The 23,609-nt window shown below is 39.8% G+C and overlaps 1 pseudogene; it reads right to left on the minus strand.

Annotated features, from left to right (window-relative positions):
* Positions 1-1,363: 1,363 nt before the first annotated feature.
* LOC140924058 (uncharacterized) lies at positions 1,364-16,507 on the minus strand (annotated as a pseudogene).
* Between the last annotated feature and the right edge of the window lie 7,102 nt (positions 16,508-23,609).

Genomic DNA, 23,609 nt, shown 5'->3' on the forward strand with positions numbered 1-23,609 from the left:
TATACAGCCAGTCTCATTACATAAAGAGTAAGCACTCTTTTTACCCTCTTAGAGCAAAGCGCCCCCAAGTAGTCACAAGATTTTTGTATGAAAATAACAATCAAAACAAAACAGCCGGGGGCGCGTAAATGAGAGGAGAATGGGATGGAAATAACGACCGTTCGCGCGCGCTTCGCGTAAGTTTTCGCAGCTTCTTTTCCTTCTCGACAACCGCCAGGTACACAGGCCAGTTATGATACTCACCTGGAATGCTCTTACCACTCTGAATTATCTTTGCTTTAAAGCTGGTTACACCTTCACTGATCTTGTCTTCCATTGCTAACGCTGAAGATCCTACACTGTTCAGATTGACTACGAGTGTTTTGGGCCGAAAAAATTCATCTATTAATAGCCTGTACCAAAGCCTTATAACTATTAAAACACATGAAAGCTGCATTTTTTTTGCATTGATGGGTTCGTATCCTCGGATCGCGGAGACTCAGAGGCAGCTAATGGGTACGGAGCATCCGGAGCGATAACATTGCAGACAAAGCTTTTAAGAAGAACAGCAGAACCCCCTAGGCTTTTGACCTCAACGAAAAAATCGTTCCCCCAAAGTCGTTTCGCAACAGGTGGTTTCAGTGCATCATGAAGATGATTTGGATCGAGGCATTTTTCGTTTCACTGCATCTCAAAATATACTCTCCTTGTAATAAAAGTTGAGTCACTTCAAAGACATATTTTCATTGAGTTAACTGTCCGTTCTACCTGCTGCTTGTGCAGCTATCCTTTAATAATAATGAAGCCACGTTAACATCCATGGAAACAAGCCTTCAATGGACGTTAAACTGGTGTTGGGATCCTCCCAAAGATAATAGTAAAACTAGTGACCTTCCCCCTCCCATCCCCAACAATGTTGAATTATAAACAGCATCGGTGGAAATGAGTCCGTTTATGTTTGGGGTCACAACATTGGCGGGGGAGTTAGGGGGAGGGGTGTGATGAACCCAAAGTCGACCCAAACATTGTGATTACATGTAGGAACAGAATTCTATGTAACAATTACTTGGGAGGATTTTCTCAACGTCTCCCGAGTTCTTTTGACCTTCACTGTTGAGAACGAGGTTGCTCCATTGCACACATGTACTCGGACTTGTTCTAAATAATGATCAAGGCTGTAGTGTCCTATAGGACCCTACAATGATCAATCTCGCCAAATATTGTATTGTCATAAACGTATTTTTAGATAAAAGTGTGCACGATTAGTGGACATTTTTAGGCATGCTATAGACATTTTCGACACTTGAATAAAGTTTATTTATCTACGTATGTATGCTGCACACTGATCTCATGAAAGCAACAAAAGCAACGGATTTTTAAGAACCACCAAGTTTAATGCAAGTCATGGCTAATACTAAGATTATATTTATCCATTATGTATCTATAATAACATGGCTAAAATCAATACCACAATTATGAACTAAAGCACACACTAAAAACTCCGCGGTATAGCCAGTACCTTACGCATGCACACAACCATATCACCCCGGCAGTGGCAGCAATGGACAGCTGTTTCATCCTTGTTAGGATTCATCAGCATAGCATAGCAAGCAAGGTCTCACTTATGATCCGCAATGTAACGAATTTGAAAACTTTTAACCCTTTAAGCCCCAAGAGTGATCAGCATCAAATTTCTCCTTGTAGTATCAAGGCTTTGTAAAACAGAGTGGTCATGAGAATTACGGACATGATCACACAAGATAAATTTGCTTGATATTTTATCAACTTATCCCCACTACTTCTGTAGGAAATGAATAGGGGCAACAAATGAGTATTCAAATTTTGATCTTAGGGTTTAAAGGGTTAGTTACAATTGTACTGAAAAGTTCATATAATGGGGAAATCATTAAAAAATTACTTCTTATCGTGCTCAACAGCCCGCGGCCACATTAGTACAATAAAAAATTCAGCCTTATTTTAAGGTACAGATTGGATATTTCCACCGCCCATAAACAAACAAAATGTTGACAAGTTCAATTCCACCTTAATTATGCCCAGACGGTTCCTGAGCCTACTGCCAAACCGTACTACGATCGTGTCAGACTCGCCGGGCGCGCTTCGCTCCTTGAGAACGACTGCTTTGAAATCAAACTATGAACAAATCGGAAACTAAGTTCGAGAACGCATGCCTTCAAATTTTAAATAAAATAGACCATAATTATGGGCTGTCTATCATGTAATGAAAGTACATGAAAATCTAAGAGGAACCCTTCCTTTAACAAAGATGAAGTCCAAATGAAATTATAAAATCTGAATCATGGTGATTAATATCCTGGGTACCGGAGGCCTTTTTCGCGTGCGGCGGGAATTTTCGGTTTTGGCCGAAAGACACATCTTTGGCCGTCAGCCGAAGCCACGAGCGGCGGAGCAGAAACCGGAAACCGCGCTAGAAAAGTCCCTGGCACCCAGGGTGGGTGACGTACCACACGTCCAATCTTTGCACGCCCGGCTAGGACTGACATAGCAAATACATACTCTCGTTTCCGGTCATTACTGTATCCAACACAAAAAACGGGCGGCTTGACCCATATTTGATTATATTTGTCCTGACAACGGTCTTGGCTGCCTTTCACACCCGAATGGAAGTTTTTCGTTAAACTCTTTTGAGGCAAACGACAAACCCCGCCGACTACTGACGATGGCCGTCTTTATCAGCTGTTTGTCCCCTAAAAGACACATAACATTGATTTAACTGATTTCATCCCATCAATTTTGACGTGACATGCAATTTTATTTACATTCCGTGAAGTGAGGCGGGGGGGGGGGTCTTGATAGTTAAGCTATTCCTTATATTTACAAGGCTCGTTATAACCTCGTTCCCAGGGTCTTTCCTATTCGTCCCATGAAGATGTCTGTGCCTCAAGAGGTTGGGCTTGTCGATCCGCCAAAAGTGGGGAAAATGTCGTCAAATGTAAGACAACTCACAGGACCAAACACCGTGCTTTCTCGCGACGATGTTTACACCGACCGACTATACGGTAGTTGTTCAAAAAGGCCAAGTTGTTACGAATTTTTTCCACGTGCAAATCATTTTCAACTAAAATCTTCTCGTAAATCCTCAATGCTTTTTCGAGAAGTTCTTTCGCTTGATTGTATTCTCCCAGTCTGTCGTACACTGATGCCAAGTTGTTATAACTTGTTGCTACCGAGGCATGATCTTTACCAAAAATCTTTTTGCGAATCACAAGTGCTTTCTCGTGAAGTTCTGTGGCTTGATTGTATTCTCCCATGCTGTCGTACACTGATGCCAAGTTGTTATAACTTGTTGCTACATCGGCATAAACTTCAACAAAAATCTATTTGCGAATCACAAGTGCTTTTTCGTGAAGTTCTTTGGCTTGATTGTATTCTCCCAGTCTGTTGTACATTGATGCCAAGTTGTTATAACTTGTTGCCACCGAGGCATGACCTTCACCCAAAATCTTTTTGCGAATCACAAGTGCTTTCTCGTGAAGTTCTTTGGCTTGATTGTATTCTCCCAGTCTGTCGTACACTGATGCCAAGTTGTTATAACTTGTTGCTACCGAGGCATGATCTTCACCAAAAATCTTTTTGCGAATCACAAGTGCTTTTTCGTGAAGTTCTTTGGCTTGATTGTATTCTCCCAGTCTGTTGTACACTGATGGCAAGTTGTTATAAATTGTTGCTACATCGGCATGATCTTCACCAAAAATCGTTTTGCGAATCACAAGTGCTTTTTCGTGAAGTTCTTTGGCTTGATTGTATTCTCCCAGTCTGTTGTACATTGATGCCAAGTTGTTATAACTTGTTGCTACCGAGGCATGATCTTCACCAAAAATCTTTTTGCAAATCACAAGTGCTTTCTCGTGAAGTTCTTTGGCTTGATTGTATTCTCCCAGGCTGTCGTACACTGATGCCAAGTTGTTATAACTTGTTGCCACCTAGGCATGATCTTCACCAAAAATCTTTTTGCGAATCACAAGTGCTTTTTCCTGAAGTTCTTTGGCTTGATTGTATTCTCCCAGTCTGTTGTACACTGATGCCAAGTTGTCATAACTTTTTGCTACTTTGGCATGATCTTCACCAAAAATCTTTTTGCGAATCACAAGTACTTTTTCCTGAAGTTCTTTTGCTCGATTGTATTCTCCCAGGCTGTTGTACACCAATGCCAAGTTGTTATAACTTGTTGCTACATAAGCATGATCTTCACCAAAAGTCTTTTTGCGAATCACAAGTGCTTTTTCGTGGAGTTCTTTTGCTCGATTGTATTCTCCCAGGCTGTTGTACACCGATGCCAAGTTGTTATAACTTGTTGCTACATTGGCATGATCTTCACCGAAAACCGTTTTGTAAATCTTCACTGCTTTTTCATGAAGTGCTTTGGCTCGATTGTATTCTCCCAGGCTGTCGTACACTAAGGCCAAGTCGTTATAACTTGTTGCTACCGAGGCATGATCTTCACCAAAAATCTTTTTGCGAATCACAAGTACTTTTTCGTGAAGTTCTTTTGCTCGATTGTATTCTCCCAGCCTTCTGTACACCAATGCCAAGTCGTTATAACTTGCTGCTACTTTGTCATGATCTTCACCAAAAATCTTTTTGCGAATCACAAGTACTTTTTCGTGAAGTTCTTTTGCTCGATTGTATTCTCCCAGCCTTCTGTACACCAATGCCAAGTCGTTATAACTTGTTGCTACATCGGCATGATCTTCACCAAAAATCTTTTTGCGAATCACAAGTGCTTTTTCGTGGAGTTCTTTTGCTCGATTGTATTCTCCCAGGCTGTTGTACACCGATGCCAAGTTGTTATAACTTGTTGCTACATTGGCATGATCTTCACCGAAAACCGTTTTGTAAATCTTCACTGCTTTTTCATGAAGTGCTTTGGCTCGATTGTATTCTCCCAGGCTGTCGTACACTAAGGCCAAGTCGTTATAACTTGTTGCGACCGAGGCATGATCTTCACCAAAAATCTTTTTGCGAATCACAAGTACTTTTTCGTGAAGTTCTTTTGCTCGATTGTATTCTCCCAGCCTTCTGTACACCAATGCCAAGTCGTTATAACTTGCTGCTACTTTGTCATGATCTTCACCAAAAATCTTTTTGCGAATCACAAGTACTTTTTCGTGAAGTTCTTTTGCTCGATTGTATTCTCCCAGCCTCCTGTACACCAATGCCAAGTCGTTATAACTTGTTGCTACATCGGCATGATCTTCACCAAAAGTCTTTTTGCGAATCACAAGTGCTTTTTCGTGGAGTTCTTTTGCTCGATTGTATTCTCCCAGGCTGTTGTACACCGATGCCAAGTTGTTATAACTTGTTGCTACATTGGCATGATCTTCACCGAAAACCGTTTTGTAAATCTTCACTGCTTTTTCATGAAGTGCTTTGGCTCGATTGTATTCTCCCAGGCTGTCGTACACTAAGGCCAAGTCGTTATAACTTGTTGCTACCGAGGCATGATCTTCACCAAAAATCTTTTTGCGAATCACAAGTACTTTTTCGTGAAGTTCTTTTGCTCGATTGTATTCTCCCAGCCTTCTGTACACCAATGCCAAGTCGTTATAACTTGCTGCTACTTTGTCATGATCTTCACCAAAAATCTTTTTGCGAATCACAAGTACTTTTTCGTGAAGTTCTTTTGCTCGATTGTATTCTCCCAGCCTTCTGTACACCAATGCCAAGTCGTTATAACTTGTTGCTACATCGGCATGATCTTCACCAAAAATCTTTTTGCGAATCACAAGTGCTTTTTCGTGGAGTTCTTTTGCTCGATTGTATTCTCCCAGTCTGTTGTACACCGATGCCAAGTTGTTATAACTTGTTGCTACATTGGCATGATCTTCACCGAAAACCGTTTTGTAAATCTTCACTGCTTTTTCATGAAGCGCTTTGGCTCGATTGTATTCTCCCAGGCTGTCGTACACTAAGGCCAAGTCGTTATAACTTGTTGCTACCGAGGCATGATCTTCACCAAAAATCTTTTTGCGAATCACAAGTACTTTTTCGTGAAGTTCTTTTGCTCGATTGTATTCTCCCAGCCTTCTGTACACCAATGCCAAGTCGTTATAACTTGCTGCTACTTTGTCATGATCTTCACCAAAAATCTTTTTGCGAATCACAAGTACTTTTTCGTGAAGTTCTTTTGCTCGATTGTATTCTCCCAGCCTTCTGTACACCAATGCCAAGTCGTTATAACTTGTTGCTACATCGGCATGATCTTCACCAAAAATCTTTTTGCGAATCACAAGTGCTTTTTCGTGGAGTTCTTTTGCTCGATTGTATTCTCCCAGGCTGTTGTACACCGATGCCAAGTTGTTAAAACTTGTTGCTACATTGGCATGTTCTTCACCGAAAATCGTTTTGTAAATCTTCACTGCTTTTTCATGAAGCGCTTTGGCTCGATTGTATTCTCCCAGGCTGTCGTACACTAAGGCCAAGTCGTTATAACTTGTTGCTACCGAGGCATGATCTTCACCAAAAACCTTTTTGTGAATCACAAGTACTTTTTCGTGAAGTTCTTTGGCTCGATTGTATTCTCCTAGCCTCCTGTATACTAAACCACTCACGCTGAAAACGCTCGCTTTTCGAGTTAATGCACGTGAATTAGTTTCGTCTATGCCCTCCAATAGGTTACATGCTAAAGCGACCACATTTTTCGCGAAGAAGAAATAAGAATTCTTAGCACACACTCTGGCAATTGTACACAGCCAATCGATAACAATATCCAAATCTACGAAGGGCGTAAACCTTTCTTTGAAAGTGCATTGATCAAAACTGAACTCTGACGTCATGTGATTAAGTAAAGATTCACAATGGGGCGTCAATTTTTTACAGAACGCATACTTTTCGCCATTTGCTTCCAGTTGGGACTTGAAAATCTTTACCGCTTCTGCCTTATACTTGTCACTCTCCTGTGATTTTAGGTTTAATATTTTGGCTTGCTTCAAAGCTTCATACACAATTTTATGCAAGCGCAAGCAAGTTAATGGTTTATTTCCTTCTTCGGAATAAACAAGAAGTAAAGAAGACCTTACAATCTTTGCCTTTATTAACTCCTCTGGCTGGTCTTTTACTTGGGCTTTGACGAACATTGAAACAGTTTCGAGGGGGAGATCGTCGCTAGCGCAAAGAGAAAGAAAAGAAAATGTCTGACGAAGAACCTCGTCAACGTCGGCAGCTCTCTTGATGGCCATTTCTACAGCGGCCATTGTTGTTTTAGAATATGCTGAACTCTCATTCGCAAGGACACTTTCAATCTCATTTCTTTGGCCGTATGTCGATATATCGTCGAGGTACGCTTTCCAATCATAATTTAAAGACCCACTGTTTACAACAGTTTGCACGTAATAAGCAGCAGCAGCTAAGGCCAACGGCTGAAAATCAAGAAGTTCTGCGACAATTTCTTCTTGTCCTCGCTCTGAAATTTGCGTTAGTGTTTCCAGCAATTTCACCGCCTCATCTAACGTTATTCCTTTACTTAAAGATTCATGATAAGTATGAGGCGCGTTTTGAGGAATTACTCCACTATCTTGAGTGGTAATCAAGACTTGACCATGGCCCCATTCCACGCTGCCTGTTTGAGGCAGCAAGCTGCGGACTAAACGTAAGTCAATTACATTGTCCGCAATAATAAGCCATTTGGTAAACTTGCTGGCTTTCGGTATGATGAACCGATGGAGCTGCTGAATTGCTTCAAGAGGCTTTTCACTTTTTAAAGATTCTAACTCTTTCAAGGCGTATTCTGTCATCTGTAAGTGTTTGGCAAGGGTAAGGTAAGAGTCAGCAAGTGTTTCAACGCTTTCTGTGTTCAGTGTCGCAACAAAGATCAATTCTTTAAGGTCATCGTTTCGTTCAGAATAAAACTGCTGTCCGATTTCCCGAGCAAGTTGACTCTTACCACATCCTGGATTTCCTGACAAATACACAGTACTAACTGCTCCCTTAGCATGATTGTAAAGCTCCTCCATTTTGTTTGTAATTCTTTCAATATCATGCGAACGCTTGATGATATCATGTGGGGGACGCGATGTGAGAAAGCAAAATGGCTGAAATTTCGCATTTATTTCCTGAGTGAGAGCCCTGTTTTCTTCTTTTGTAGAAACCAGATCAGCTTCTGTACGCTGAAGTCTGCTTTCCTTTTCCTTCAAGTCACATTTTGTCTGTTTTAACTCAGCTTGGAGATCACGGGCTTGCTTCTTAATTTTTTCCACTTCTGTCGTTGGAAAGCTCGTCTGGTTCTTTATTTCTTGGACTTTAGTGATAGCAAGACCAAGGGATGTAAAAACGTTCAACACTCTATCTACAGAAGTTTGAAAATCAGCATCCGCCAGTTTGCCCTCAGTGATATGGGCGATCTCGTTTCGCACCTGACGAATATCATCGACCTCTTTCTGGACAGCTGGACTTAAGGTGGTACCAATACTGTCTGAGTACAGGATGGCAAAAAACAAACAAGTGCAGTCCCACTCGGCCGTGTTACCATTCTGTATTGTCGCAAGCAGTCGACCATTTTTCTTGTGACTTGATTTCGATTCCTTGTTGTAGAAATCACGACCATTTTGTGCCGTGTCTTTCCATTCTCCGAGGGGCGCCTTATAACGAAAGTCCCACTCGTTTTTGAAAATTTGCCGCAGTCCTTCTGGAACCAAATCAAATACTACACAACAGAGTCTGAAGAAGTTCAGTTGCTCCTTCGAGTATTCCATCATCAGCTCTTGATCCTGCAATCGATACGCTCATTTAATAAACTAACGAATTCCTTTCATAAGTTACGTTAGATAAGTATGAACACATATTTATTTATTAACCTTTTCGGTATAAAGCTTTTTAATTTATGCTAGTCGCTTGGGCATACGGTACGTGGGCGTCAAACGTTACTTCAAACGTTACTTCATTACTAGTCAGGGGCACCCAACGTCAATTTTCGGAAAATATCTGTTCGGAAGACGATTTGAGATCTAGAATTTTCGGAACATTTGTTGTAAAATTTCTTGCTTGCCTGCCTCTCCTAGGATTTTCGAACATCTAACAAATGGTATAATTGCCCATTTTTAACGGCTTTTTACCCTAAAAAGGTCACCTAGAATTTTCGGGAGCTTTTTTTCTGGCTGAAACTTTCGAAAAGGTAAGTTTTGATCTCTATAATTTCCGGATCACTAGACTTTCAGCTAGGAAATCCGAGCAGATGAAAAATTTTGGGGGGATAAAAATATGCCTATATCTACCGTTTAAATACTAAAATACGTTTAACAATTCTATGTTTAAGTGGTTTTGAACCATATTCCCGTTGGGTGCCCCTGACTAGTCTGTTCCAGGCTCCGAGATAGTGGCGTAGTCGTACAGTAAAAAGTGATGCGAAATACGCGCGGGGGGCACAGCCCCCTGCAGATCGCGCGAGTCCTATTTTCGCTTGGCTTGTTTTATTTTCGCGGCGTCTCTACTCTCTGAGAGCCTGGCACAGGCTACTTAATAACAAGAGGTAAGGCTCGTGACCAGCAACGTGCTTCTAAGATTTGTTAAGTAAGAACACTATTAGATGTTTTCCTTTTAAACCCACATAGTCTTCATTTTGAAACTGCTTCGACAAGTGCTTCGTGTGACTGTCAAATAAAGAGCAGATTTTGCAGAAGAGAAGGATAAAAAGCACGCGAAGGAGATGTACCCTTTTAATCTGAGTGCGGTCTTTCTGATGCAAGCACGTAGGGAGATATTTTCGACTCCAGAACTCTCGTCTGTGCGCGGCCAAAAAAATCCCATGGCTCCGTAGAGGAGAATAGTAGGGACCCCATGATTCGACAACGGCGACGTCCATGTAAACGTCGCTGAAAAACAGACCTCGCATCATTTTAAATTTTTTCGCGATTATTCCAATTCTTCCTGTTACTTAAAAGAAGGGGATTTTGGCTGGAGCTGAAGTAAGGGGAATGCGCTTAAGTTCGGACAGAGATGGTAGAATTTATCGCCTTGCCGTTCCCAAGTAAACTTAAAATTTGGTGATTTCACGTCGTGGTTGTGCAGTGAGGGCAAAGAAATGTACAAAAAAGCGGGATGCACGTGCAGAGTTGTTGTTTTGCTCATTAAACCTATTGTTTTTTTGACGTTCCCGTTGCCGTCGTCGTCGTGGTTTCATAAGGTAAGTAGTGATGAAGAGGTGCGACGGGTGCACACGCACCTCCTTCCCACTGACTATTTTCAAATCCCCCATAATGCACTCTGTTTACCCCGCAAATTTTGCATAAGGTATTGTTTTCATATCCTTTTGGGAATATACAGTCCTCCCAAGAAGATTTGAAAACAATAGTCGATGCAAAATTTCGGGGGGGGGGGGGGGGGAGGGATGCAAGCAGAGTGCAATAGAGACATAAAAGACATAAGAAGATAACAGATCATAACGAACAGAGAGAAAAACGAGAACGAAAGTGGGTTATTCAAAACTTCATTAATTCTCTTCGTCAATGAGACTGTAGCTTTTTAGTCATAAAAAGGTGCGCGAAGATTTCACTTGGCACTAAGCAACGAAACCTAGAAGCGCGTAGTCCGGCTTTATAATTATAGCAAAAGATGACTATCTCGCAAATACCACCCTATTATTTAGTCAAATTAAAGTCCTGAATACCATAACAATCTTTTGCCTAGTAGCTGTCGTATCCTCTTTTTAAGTAGTAATCAGGTTCACCATTATGAAACTCGACTAACCTCTCAGTACACACCTCATTTTTGTAGAACTAATATTAAGCAGTATCCTTTATCGAGGACCAACAATCTGGAATTCTTTCCCAATTACACTAACCAGCTCTTCTTCCATATTTGTTTTTAAAAGCAATCTGAAAAATTATCTCACTGATAGTCGTTCTGTCGCTTAAGTTTTATGTTTTCTGTACACTCTGCAATCTTTAGGCTTCCTTCTCACATTAACTTATATTTTAATAAACACCTTTTGTCTCAACCCAGTATTTTTGTAGATACACTTTCCATCTTTGAATCTCCTAGATTTAAACAAATTTATCTTTATTGTAAAGCCATTACAACACGTGTATCACAGATAGACTAAACTTTATTATGATATTATTTTTTTGGTATCCGTAATAAATATTACGTGACAATGAAGTCACAATAGTTTTAGCTCCAAATCAAATTGCAGCCCTTGTCGGCATCTTCTTTAGAAATACTTGACGCTACCTATACTTTGGGTGCTTGTCTTCTGTTGTGCGAAGTTTCACAAAAATCTATCAGAGGAATTTCGAGATATCTTGGAATTTCAACAAAAAGGGCATAAATTGTGCATGACTGAAGACTGGACTTAATGCAGACAAATTTGCTACTTTTTGGATGTTTCCGATCACTCATTCGTCATCAAGTGTATATGACCCTTGTACACTCTACAACCAGCTAAACGCAAGTCGACTTGCGTGATTTCCAAAAACAGGAAAACATGTGAATCAGGGTAAAACGTAGTGTCGAGCTCTTTAATTTCAAAGGCTTCTTTCATGAAAAGAGCGATTAAACCAAAATTCGTCGATAGATTTTCGTTAAGAAGTTTCAGGACTACAATCCATCAATGTTCTATAAAACCTCCGAATTTTGTTTCCATTGAAATTTTTTAAGTTGTCCCATAATAAAGTTTAGTTCATGTGTAATACAAGTCTTATAATGGCTTTACTATAAAGATAATTTGTGAAGCGATTCAAAGATGGAAGGTGTACCTACAAAACTACTGGGTGCAGCCAGCTTGTAAGCAAAGACGTTTCTGAGCAACGCACGTTGACCGGAAGTGTTGGGTTTTTTAGCATTCTTGGGCAACGATTGTCCTCAAAATTCTAAAATTCTAAGAATTTTAATTCTTAAAAGACACCGAGCAACACAATTTATTAGCGTCAAGGCATATTTAAAGGGGCGTCGATAAAACCCGGAACATGGAACATTCCGGAACATTCCGGAACATCCCGGAACATCCCGGAACATGTATAAATAAAAGTAATTTTCATGAAAAAAATATATGTATAATTAAATAAAATGATAACAACAACATAGTTTTTGTAAAAAATAATAATAACAAAATAACAAAAAATAAATATAAACGAAAAATAAAGAAATGATTAAGAAAAAGAAACTCATCTCCGAGTATGAGAAAACAATATTTTGTCGCAAACAATTTGTTGGGCGAGTGAGGGTCCATGCAAATGACAGTAATGAGTGAAGGCTTGCTTCTAAATTCAAAATATATTAAAATGGGTCGCGAGGAGGGGGGTTTTCAAGCTTTACTCACACAGCTACCTCCTGTAACTGTTTGCCATGAGTTAATCATTTGGCGGTTAACCATTTACGGTTCTGCGATGGTCTGAGATGTCGGTGCAGTATGTCATATCAAGCCAAGTCGGTAATTAAGTAACTCATGTCAAGCCAAGAAATAGTTATATATAACAGATATGTACTTACTTGAGGTGTTTTGCTTTCTTGAGGTTGACATGATTTACTTACAGACTAGGCTCTGTGAACTTAAGAATTGCTAAGGGGCTCCTGTCTTTCGATTTTAGTGGACAATACTCACATTCGTAGTAGTCTCTATACTGTTTACAGTCGGCCTGATATTTCAGACGTCTCCTCGAGTCGCAAGAGGAGTTTGCGAATCGTGGAGACGGCTGAAATTCAAGCTAGTTTACAGTCCCCTCTTTTTTCCCGCCTGGTTGAGGATGGCGATCACTGCTGTGATTTAATTTGGGCATCCCCTGTGACGTTGCAGTTTTTTTTCCACTCTGTGTGCTGAAACACTGTTCCCCCTTCCCCCCTATATTTCGAGCCCAAGCCAAAACACTATTTTTCAGTTAAATTCACTGAATATTACAGTATTCGTTTGTCACGTGTCCGCCAGGTCAAAGGTGAATAGAAAGGAAAGGAACGATCCGTCTTTGTTTGTTTGTTTTTTTGTTCCACCTTGCTAAATGTATCATCATCTCGGAGCACTTGGTTCCGACGTGTCAGTGTCCTGTCTGGGGTCTGAAACGGGCATAGGAAGTCTGTGTGGATCTGCATGATCACGGGAATCACAACAGCTCCTCCCATAAAAGTTGTAGTTCCACACACACATGTTAATTAGCACCCACTTCACTCTCACCAGTTTAGTCGTCAGAGGATACCCAAAATGAAATCACTTTGACAGTGGCGATCGCAATCTTCAACTTGGCGGAGGAAAATAGGGGGCTGTGATCTAGCTGGAATTTCGGCCATCTCCTCGAGTCGCAAACTTCACTTGCGACTCGGGAGACGGATACAATTCAGGCTAACTGATAACAGTTAAGGTCGGTACACACTAGGCGACAAGTTGCTGCAACACGTCGCGGCGACAGATCACTCCATTTGTACAGGTCGGGCGACTAGTTGCAGCAACAAGGTAAGGCGACACGTCGCAGCGACAAATCGCTTCGTGTGTACTGGAGAATTTTTGTGAAAATCTTTGTCTCCGCAACAGAATTTTGTCGCTGCAACAAGTCGCAAAAAATCAAATCAGACTGAATCTGTGCGACTTGTTGCGGCGACAAATTCTGTTGCAGCGACAAAGATTTTCACAAAACTACTCCAGTACACACGAAGCGATTTGTCGCTGCAACGTGTCGCCGCGACATGTTGCTGCAACTTGTCGCCTAGTGTGTACCGACCTTTTAGAAACTAACGCTGCGCTACCACTGCCATTGCAACTGATTCACGGCGAATGTGAATCTTATCTACTAAAGTCTAAAGCGACGAGCCCGTAAGCTCTTCTTACGGTCGCAAAGCGGTAAATGAATAACCGTTAAACCGCATGGCAAACATTTACCAGCGGTGGCTGTGTTAGAAAAGCTTGAAAACGCTCCTCCTCGCGACCCATTTTAATATATTTTGAATTTAGAAGCAAGCCTTCAGTCATTACTGTCATTTGCATGGACCCTCACTCGCCCAACAAATTGTTTGCGACAAAATATTGTTTTCTCATACTCGGAGATGAGTTTCTTTTTCTTAATCATTTCTTTATTTTTCGTTTATATTTATTTTTTGTTATTTTATGTTATTTTGTTATTATTATTTTTTACAAAAACTATGTTGTTATTATCATTTTGTTATTTTTTTTATTTTTTTTTTCATGAAAATTACTTTTATTTATACATGTTCCGGGATGTTCCGGGATGTTCCGGAATGTTCCATGTTCCCGGTTTTATCGACGCCCTATTTAAAGGGAAAAGGCCTCACTTCCGGTTGACGTGCGTCGCTCAAAATTAAAAAACGCTTTTGCTTTAAGTCCTATTTTAGACTACAGAAAAAACCTGGTCCGGACCCATTAAAAAGTGGCCCAGACCAATTTTTTTTAACCGTTTACACGGGTAACAAACAGGTTAGGCTTATGATTGAAAAGTGCATAGTACACAAGCGCGAAACCACCGTAAAGCACGGCAGGCTTACATGAAGAAGATGGTACGGAACGACGATGCGTTTACACAGCGCTTTCGAACAGCGAAAGGGGTCCGGACTCGTTTTTTTTTTCCGTTTTGGGGCCATACCCGCCTATGATCCATTTCATGAAAACATGGTACGGAAGGTTTACACGGAAAAAATATCTGGCCGTACCAACTTTTCTATGGGTCCGGACCCTTTTTTCTTTCTGTAGTGTAAATGGGGCTTTAGCCTGCAGACGTCTCTTATTTCTGTCGTTGTACAGGATCTTCCTGTCAGTTTTAAACTCAAGAATGTTAATTTTTTTGGAAAACACTGGAGTTTTGTGCGAACAGAAAGACAATTTGAAGAAATACCATTGTTAGAAAATTTGCTCATATCGCCAAACCCGGCCTACACTTAATTCCATCCGCCAAACCCAAGCCTCAAAATAAATGTCAATCACTCAGTTGAAAGCGAGAACGATTGAACTTATGACATATCTAAAAACGAGAATTATGCGGCCACTTCTGACGCAACGAAAGCAGGTTAGAAAAAAACTAAAACTGGCTCATAGTTAAGTTGGAGTCACCTTAAGCTCCCTATTTGAATGTCGATCACCTACATGAACCACAAACTGCAAATGAACATTTCTTTGCTTCCTGTTCCAAGGCACGCAATCGTTCGTTTTAATCTCGCACGATGAATGGTCCACGGCAAATAATGATAATAATCTTTATTGAGATACCTTTTTCATAAAAATATGGTTTTAAAAAGGATTTCATAAAATTAAAAATACAAAATACACAGAATTAACGAAGACGTTTAAAAGCTAAAATATGTAAAAACTACTGATTAAAATGTACAAGATGTTTTTAATAACTCAAATTCATTCAAAATTACAAATTTAAAACAGATTACGCTTAAAAATATTTACATTTACGGATTGTCTGGGATCGACGTTTATTTTCTAGGTCGGTAGAAATAACTGTAATGCACGTATGTTTAACGGCAAAGCGACCGTTAGCAATATTGATAAAATACATGGGTGCGTTCCTTTGAGACGATCCGGATCAGGATCAGTCATCCGAGATCACTCGGATCATGGTAGATCAAATGAACCGATGAATCCATTCTGGACAAGGATTCGTTGGCTCATTTGATCTACCATTATCCAAGTGATCTCGGATCGCTGATCCTGATCCGGATCGTCCCAAAGGAAATGGAGTCCAGCATTTAGACTGAATTTCATCAGCACATGGCAAAGTCTCATGACAACGAGTTATTAAATCTGTGAGCATGTTGAGGTGCATAACCAGCGAAAAAACTACTCACTTTGCCCAACAGAATCCACAGAAATTTGATTTAATATAACCTGAGGTAGCATGAAGAAGCGGAACTGACAGGTGAAAGTGAAAGTAGTATTTGATACACATGACTGATATATGTTATTGACGCTAGACGCACCCTGTTTGCACCATATCACGCTATTTTAGACAGTCACGCTACTTTGTAGTATAGATGGTTTTCACAGTGACGTCATCAAATTGTAAAATCAAAATAGCGAGGTTTTACGAATTCCTATTTACACCAGGTTGAAGATAAACAACAAATGATTCCGTTGCTTCTTTAATGCACGTATGTTTAACGGAGAAGCGACCGTTAGCAATAGCGATAAACCACACGGAGTCCAGTCTTCAATGATCTCGCATATGCACAAAGAAGTATGTACTCGCACATGTTGTCAGCTTCAAATAATCACGCGAAAATTGGAATGGTTTCAAAAAACGACAACCAAAAAGTTACAACAGACAAATATAACCTTTTTTCTTCAAATTCTATACCATTAACAAAACAGAGACCAAGAAAGGTGTTGATAAAGATGAATGCTGCATAAGCATGCATTTCAAACGTCGTAACAACAGGAGGCTGTTGAAACCCTTCGTATTGAGAACAACTGAATTTCATCAGCACATGGCGAAGTCTACAACGAATTATTAAATCTGTGAGCATAAAAACCAGAGAAAAAAATTACCCACCTTGCTCAACAGAATCCAAAGAAATTCGATTCAATATAACATGAGGCAAACTGTTTGAGGCTGATGGAAAGTGAAAGTGAGATATGATACACATGACTGATATTATTGACGTCACAATCACGCTATTTTTTGTAGTATGGACACAATAAAGTGCAATGACTGAAGTGGGAGGAGGGGTGGGGTAGTATAGTAATTCAATTTAAGCTTTGTGGGGTCAGGTAAAGTGTAAGTAAAGTCAAGCGGGGGGGGGGGTGGTTTGTAGCTTTATTTGCGTACTACATAAGAGGGGAGTTGCGAAATACTTTGCTGCAGTTATATCACCGGATTTATATTTTTCGACCTTCCTCGCGAGATCATGATTAGCCTGCGTGGCAGGCGTTCGAAGGGCAAGAGGAAAAGGATTTCGGGCGCGTGAGAAGCGCGAAGGGCGTGTGAGGAAGGAGGGAAGGAATCGTTTTCTTTTCACCAGATGAATATAAAAATCCTGATTGGTCAGTAATTCGAACGTGTCAATCCGCAGCCTTAATTCCTTAATCCGATTGGTTGAAAATAACACAACACTACTTGAGTGACTTAATCAGTCTGTCAGTAATCACCGGATAAGGCGAGTGAGGCGTGAAGAGAGTTGCTGCTTAGCCTGTGCGCTTGTTTTGACTTGTTATCTGCTGTTTGAACAGCATTATCAACGACCAGATTATCGAAGACAAAGTGATCTATAATCAATAGCGATTCTCGGTTTGAGGAATCCTTCTTGCTGGCGATAAAACCACCGGGAACTTACCTTCATGTCGGTTTTCTTGCCGGTATTCTTGCAGTTCCTTGAAGTTCATTTCCCGCCACGGGCGTTGTTTTGTACGCTCCGCTGGATCCAACTCGTTCCGAAAGGAATTTAAAGAGTTACCAAAGTGTTTCAATTTTTCTCATCAGACAAACATTGTACACAAGTTGCGAAAAGCCCTGTAAATTCTTAATGAAAGCTACATTTCTTAGTTGTCCAGTAGAAAATTATTCAATAAATGCATGCATTACTGTAAAGTAAATACAAGCCAGGTAAGTAAGCAGCAATTTATTTGTAGTTTCACTGTTGTCAATTTATAAGTTGGCAATTTTACCAGTTTTTACGTTAATCAATAGTCAGTACACTCCTTCGTTAACGATTCGATGTGCAACAGCTGTACGGAATGGTCCAGATCTAATCTGATTCCCGCTTTTCAACAGTCACCAGTCATTGTAAGACCACGTGTTCCAACCAATAGCACCAACCCATACACTTTTGGCGGGAAAATTAGCAGACCACCACGGGGCACGCCACATATGTCTGACGTCACTTGTGCGTTCACGTGAGAACGTTGCGTGACCAACGTAGCTTGTGTCACACAGTTTGTAACGTGCAAAAGGTTTAATACCATCGGGGCCGGAAAATATCCAGTTGCCATGGCAATCGGTGGCGTCTGCCATTGTTATTCCTTTTGTAAACAAAACCGGTGTTTTCAGAATGAAAATCGCCATTTTATATAGTCATCGTTTGCTCGGGCAACTCAAAGACATCTTTACAATTGAAATTATGAATGCAACTTTCTGTTTCTACGAACAATAAATCAGAGACCATTCTACCTCAGCTTAGAGCTGGTTTTTAAAAGAAACAATTAATTGTAAATTCAATGGTTTAAAAAATGTTTTAAAATAAGCTAAAAATTTAAGAAACTTAAATCCGCCAGTTTCTGACCAATTTCTTCGTAAAATTTTCGTGTAATGACCTATAGAGTCAGTTTCAGCAGAATATTTCGACAGACCTTATTTTCACTGAGCTGAGTTTATTTCGGTCAATTTTTAAAGAGCTTTAATACAAAGTCAGTTGAAGAATACTGATGGAGAAGGTTTTCAGTTACCTATCACTTCCAAAATTCCACTCTAGCAAACATTCTGATATCCTAAAGATAGTCCTTATTAAACAAACCAAACTAAATGAATGAGTCAAAAATCAGAATTGTGATAAGAGAAATTTAACTATAAAAGCCGAAGAATGAACTCTTACCTTTCTTCGCCTGTTTAAATTTGTTGTTTCTCTTCAGATAATCAGGAGGGATTGGATAAATGTTGAACTGGGAAATATCACTTTTATCTCCCTAGAAACTAACCCGTCAAGCAAACAAACTGCGGTATAGGCAGACAAGCTAGAATCTTGGCCCCAAACTAGCCAGCACTCTTAAATAATTAACTGCAAATGCATTATTAATCACAAACATTCGCACCATGCTTATTGTGGAATCAGTTCAGAGAAACATTATCTTGAAAGTTTAATTTTCGAAACCAATTAGCGGTGAAACTTGCTGAGACCCTCTTCTAGTTACAAAACTCCCAAATTTAATGGCATTTTCTCAAAGATTGGAAGTAACAGGGACCTTGGATTCCGAGGGGGGTACCCAACAAAGTTGTACCCTTTTGCCTATCATTTTTAGGAAGAAAAGGTACTCCTTTCCTATACCAAAGATGGTACCCTTTTCACATACCTACTTCCCAAGAACAAATCACTTAAGAGTGTAAACAGGCAGTCGTCGTGACATTTAAATCAATTTAAACTGCAAATGAGACTGCAAAACAGTCGGTTTTTTTCTCAAAATCAGTAAAGAAATCGGTAAAGCGTGGCGTAAGAGTCTTGCGCGTGTGAGGCGAGAGAAAAAAGCGTCTCTCCCCAGTCTCGCTCTCTGTTTTCAGCTTAGTTCCATACCTTTTGTTTGACTGCTCGCGCGTACTTGAATACGCAAAAATACGGACTGTTTTGCATTCTACAACCATATAAAGGTGCGTCTGTATTTTAATTAAAGGCCCTTTTATGGCAGACTTTCACTCGTGAAATCCTTACCTTTGTATCTAGTTTGAGCGGAGTCTCCCCGTATAAGCTATAATGGGAGTACCCCCCACCCCACTACCCTGGAACTTAGCACTAAAGATTAGACGCAAGCAAAGACGGGAACAAGCGTTAACAATTTGATTCAAAATTGAGACTGCATTCCGCGTAATAGACGTAATACTTGCCCAAGTATATAACAAATTTTACCATTAATAAAAAGTTCGGTTATTAAAAAAGAATAGTCTAAAATCAGTAAAGCGAAGGTTGCCCGTCTTACTTAGGGGGAATTTCAAAAGTAGCTTGACCCTTTTGTGGAACCTTTTGCAGTTATTTTTATCATTGAATGCGGGGTAAGAATAGTTTAGTGAGTCTAGGGCCCGTTGCGGAATTTAGCCCCGCGTTCACAGCAAGGAAGGAGTTTGGCCGAGCTGTTAATGCGATGGTCTTCCAATCAAAGTTCGGAGGTCCCGAGTTCAAGTCCCGACCTTGTCCCGATTTCTTCACAAAATCTCAAGTTTTTTCAAAAATCTTCGATCACGCAAAACATCCAAACAGCAAACTGATTCGCGTCCGGTCAATTGGATTCTTAAGCCTGCTGTATTTGATTTCGATTAAACTTTGTTTTCCTTTGTAAATACTGTGGATGGAAAAAAAAGGAATTTTTATCAGTTACTTTTTATATAATAATGATAATAAGGGATTAATATAAATAAATTAATGATCATAAAATTATTTATTATTATTTATTATTATTATTAGTAGTAGTAGTAGTATTTTAAAACAGCATTGTTAGCTTTGAAGAGTCCACTCAAACGTTTACTTATGAGAAGGAAAAGAGTTTTTATAACTAATTTCACGAAAAATATTAAATCTGATTATGAAAACTAGGAGCTTCTTTTGCTGCAATTTCAAGTTTTTATTGCCCATTTTAGATAAGCGTTGGTCTCTAAATTATGTAAGGTTAGCTTCTCTCTCCAACTCTCCGGAAACGTTTAACACCCTTTTAACGTTTTTGAAACATTAAACGTGATTCCGCCTACACAAAAGTTAAATCGTTTGTTGCATAACTTAGTAAATAGCTTGCACACTTTTCAACACGTGAAAGTGTCTTAGTTTCTAAAAAGCAACGTCATTTTAAAAAAAAAATTTACGATCCCCTTCAGTTTTCTAGCTAAGATAAGCAGTAGGATCGAATTTTTCATTCAAAAAGTTAAATTCTAAGAAATCAACGTCAACAAGAATGATTCCTTTTGGAGAAATTTACCATACAATAAAATAATGAATATTTGAATTTCATATATTTAAACCACGGAAGAAGATCAACGCAGTTGAAAACGCAACTTAAACAACTCATGCAGTTGTGACAGTTATGAAAAGAAAGCCTTATTTTTCCACGCTTTCTATTTAATTCGCAACCGCATAATTTGCGTCTAAAACTGCGATGATCTTTTTGTATCTATTTTTAGTATACAATGTTATCATATGAATATGAATTTAAAGTTTTAAAGTCAATCAGTTTTTTAAGTTTAATAATTGGAAAACGAAGCTCTCTGATTTTGTAAGTTGGTTTATCTTGTCTGCAGGGGACCAATAATTAGTTTCATAAAACGCACTTAAATTCGTTGGTTTTTTAACCAGAAGAAGATCCGTTAGAATCTACGAAAGAATAAGGCCTTGATGGGAACGTCGAATTTTTTATGAGGCGACACAAACTGAGAGGATTGAGATCATGAGAAGTTCGAATAATGTTTAGATTGATAGAGTGTGCATTTCGATTCAAAGTTCAGTGAAGTTCGACATCTGACCATTAACGCTCAAGCCGGAAACGCCGATTTGCTTCGCTCTGGCCATAAGTGTTTCATGCGATATCGTCGACACCAAAAGAGTGAGCAGTAAAAACAAAACGCAGTCAGTTTTTTTTTTTTTGGAAAGATTTAACTGTAACCTGATGTTTAGTACGCAAACTTCCTTCGCGATAACGAGTTCCCCTGTTGACCCTTCACGAATTACTGTCAACGAGTTTGAAGAAATTAAACACTCACTGAGATTAAGATTCACTGTATTCCGGCTAGCGTTATCGCCATAAACTGGTTGCATTGATTTTCGCTCCGACCACCTTTCCACGGCGCATATTTATGACTATATTGACTCCGTTTCTAAAACAAAATCTTGGTGTTTTGGTGTTTTTCGCTTCTTGGTCATTCAAGTGCGAAGTTATGCTTGACGACACCTGTTAATTTTGCCGGCGTAGGATGTCAGTAAAGAAAACACACGTGATGTTTGACTTTTTATGAACTACGAAACTAAAATAAAATGTTTAACCTGAAGGCTGGGTAAAAACAGTTTTATAAATGTAGTAAACAAATTCAGGAAGCGTTTGTCTGTTAAACACGTGCGAGATGCGCACGGAATTTAAAAGGGAAACTGGATACTTGGATACCTCAGGGGGGGAGGGGAGGGTAAACACTTGGTACACACGAATCAATGAAGAATATTGTACGAAAGGGCACCGAAAACTCCAAATATTTTTAGCCAGCGTTTAAGTCTTAAATCATAATTTAACCATAGTCCTGGCTCTTGTGAATGTGACCAATTAGTCTTCAAAAGTTACCTTGCTTATATTGTACACTTTACGCTAATCTAAATGAATACATACGCTTGACTGAATGATTAACCATAATTCCATGATAACCAACAAGGGCAATTAAAATAATCGTTTTTATTGAATCCTCAAGTTCGTTCGCTTTCGTCCATTTTACTACTTTTACAATTAGTCCCAAGTAAATGTGCAGAATTCAGCTGTGAGTTGCGGCGGATTACAGTTCACTGCTGTGCTTGTCGCAATCACAATCATTTCCGTATATAGCCTGAATTTCATCCGATTACTTCGAGTCGCACTGGACGGCATTAACGGCCGGTCGATTCAGACGTTGCTGCATGAGAGGAGAAAACGACTCGAAGCAATCGGATGAAATTCAGGCTAGAACACAGAATATAATGTCTGATACTCGACAAACAGTGAACCAATGAGAAAGCTAAGAATGCGTCATCTGAGGTTGTAGATGTGAAATTAAGAGAAGGCTTAATATGAAAAGCTACTTGGAAATTCGCCTAATTGCTCAAGTTAGCTAATTCGGATAAGCGCGCGCCTGTCTGCCAAGCGGTATGTCTCAGGTGGAACAACAAGGGTGTTTAAAAAACTCGGTTATATCACGCTGGCTGTGATCTCAAGACCTTATTTCAGTCCTGATGATCGCGTCATTGAACGCGGTGACGTTAAGCCATTGGCCTTGTCTCCTTCGTCCTTTCATAACAATAGGACGGGGTGATTAAAGAACCTATACTGCTACTCAAAAAGGGCAGGGAATGTAGACCCCGGTAGTGTGGTCTGTCTTTCATTGCCGGGGGGGGGGGGAGGGTGGTGGCTGGGACTGTCACAGGCCCGAAGTACCTGGCTTCACACTGCCTCGGTGACCATCTAAAGAATTGGCGAATCTAGGAAATCATTAATAATACAAGCGAAAATTCCGAAAAATTTCCAAAATATTCATTATGTTAAGTCCTCAGAAATAAAGAACCGTGCAGTCCCCAATTTGGAGCGACGAAAATTCCTCTTTCCCTGTTTTTCTTTTTTTTTTTCTTTTTTTAATCAGGTGGGAGAATCTCACGTGTGGAGAAGAGATATGTTATATAACGGAGATCTTAACTTTGTGTATTATATAATGTTTGAGACACTAATAAGCGGTAATAAAGTTAGAGTAAAACTCAGAATGATTTATGATTGTTAAAGAAAGGAATTAATTACCAGAAAAATTGAGTCGATAAGGAGAAAACAGAAAATACTAACGCCAGGATACAATCACACGGAGTACCCTTTGATAAACAGCACATTAAAAAATAAAAAGCAGCTTGATGAATTCGGCGCAATTTACTCCAACATCATAGTGCTTCATTCCAGTGCGCGGCTTATGGCTTTTAACTAAACATGTCGGCTTGACCAAAAAGCTGGCCAAGTGCCCAAATCCGAGGGTTTTGCGGGGGAAAATCAGAAGATCGCCAAACTTTGAAAAATTAATGTACGTTTTTGGGAGAAGGTGCTGTAGACATGTCTAGTATTAAAGGAGGTGCTTATAACGTTAGGTAACGTAACGTGAGGCCAACTCACGCGTACTTGATACCCAAACACCTGCACTATTAATCGCAGGCTGCTTCCTGGTGAAATAGCATTTATAAAATTGCGCTGTTAACTTAGGTGAGAGCTAACATTAAAAGAATAGCATGCCATGGATAAGGGAAAAGAGTTCAGCAAGAACTAT

The sequence above is a fragment of the Porites lutea genome, chromosome 14 (genome assembly GCF_958299795.1).
Source record: "Porites lutea chromosome 14, jaPorLute2.1, whole genome shotgun sequence".
Lineage (NCBI taxonomy): Eukaryota > Metazoa > Cnidaria > Anthozoa > Scleractinia > Poritidae > Porites > Porites lutea.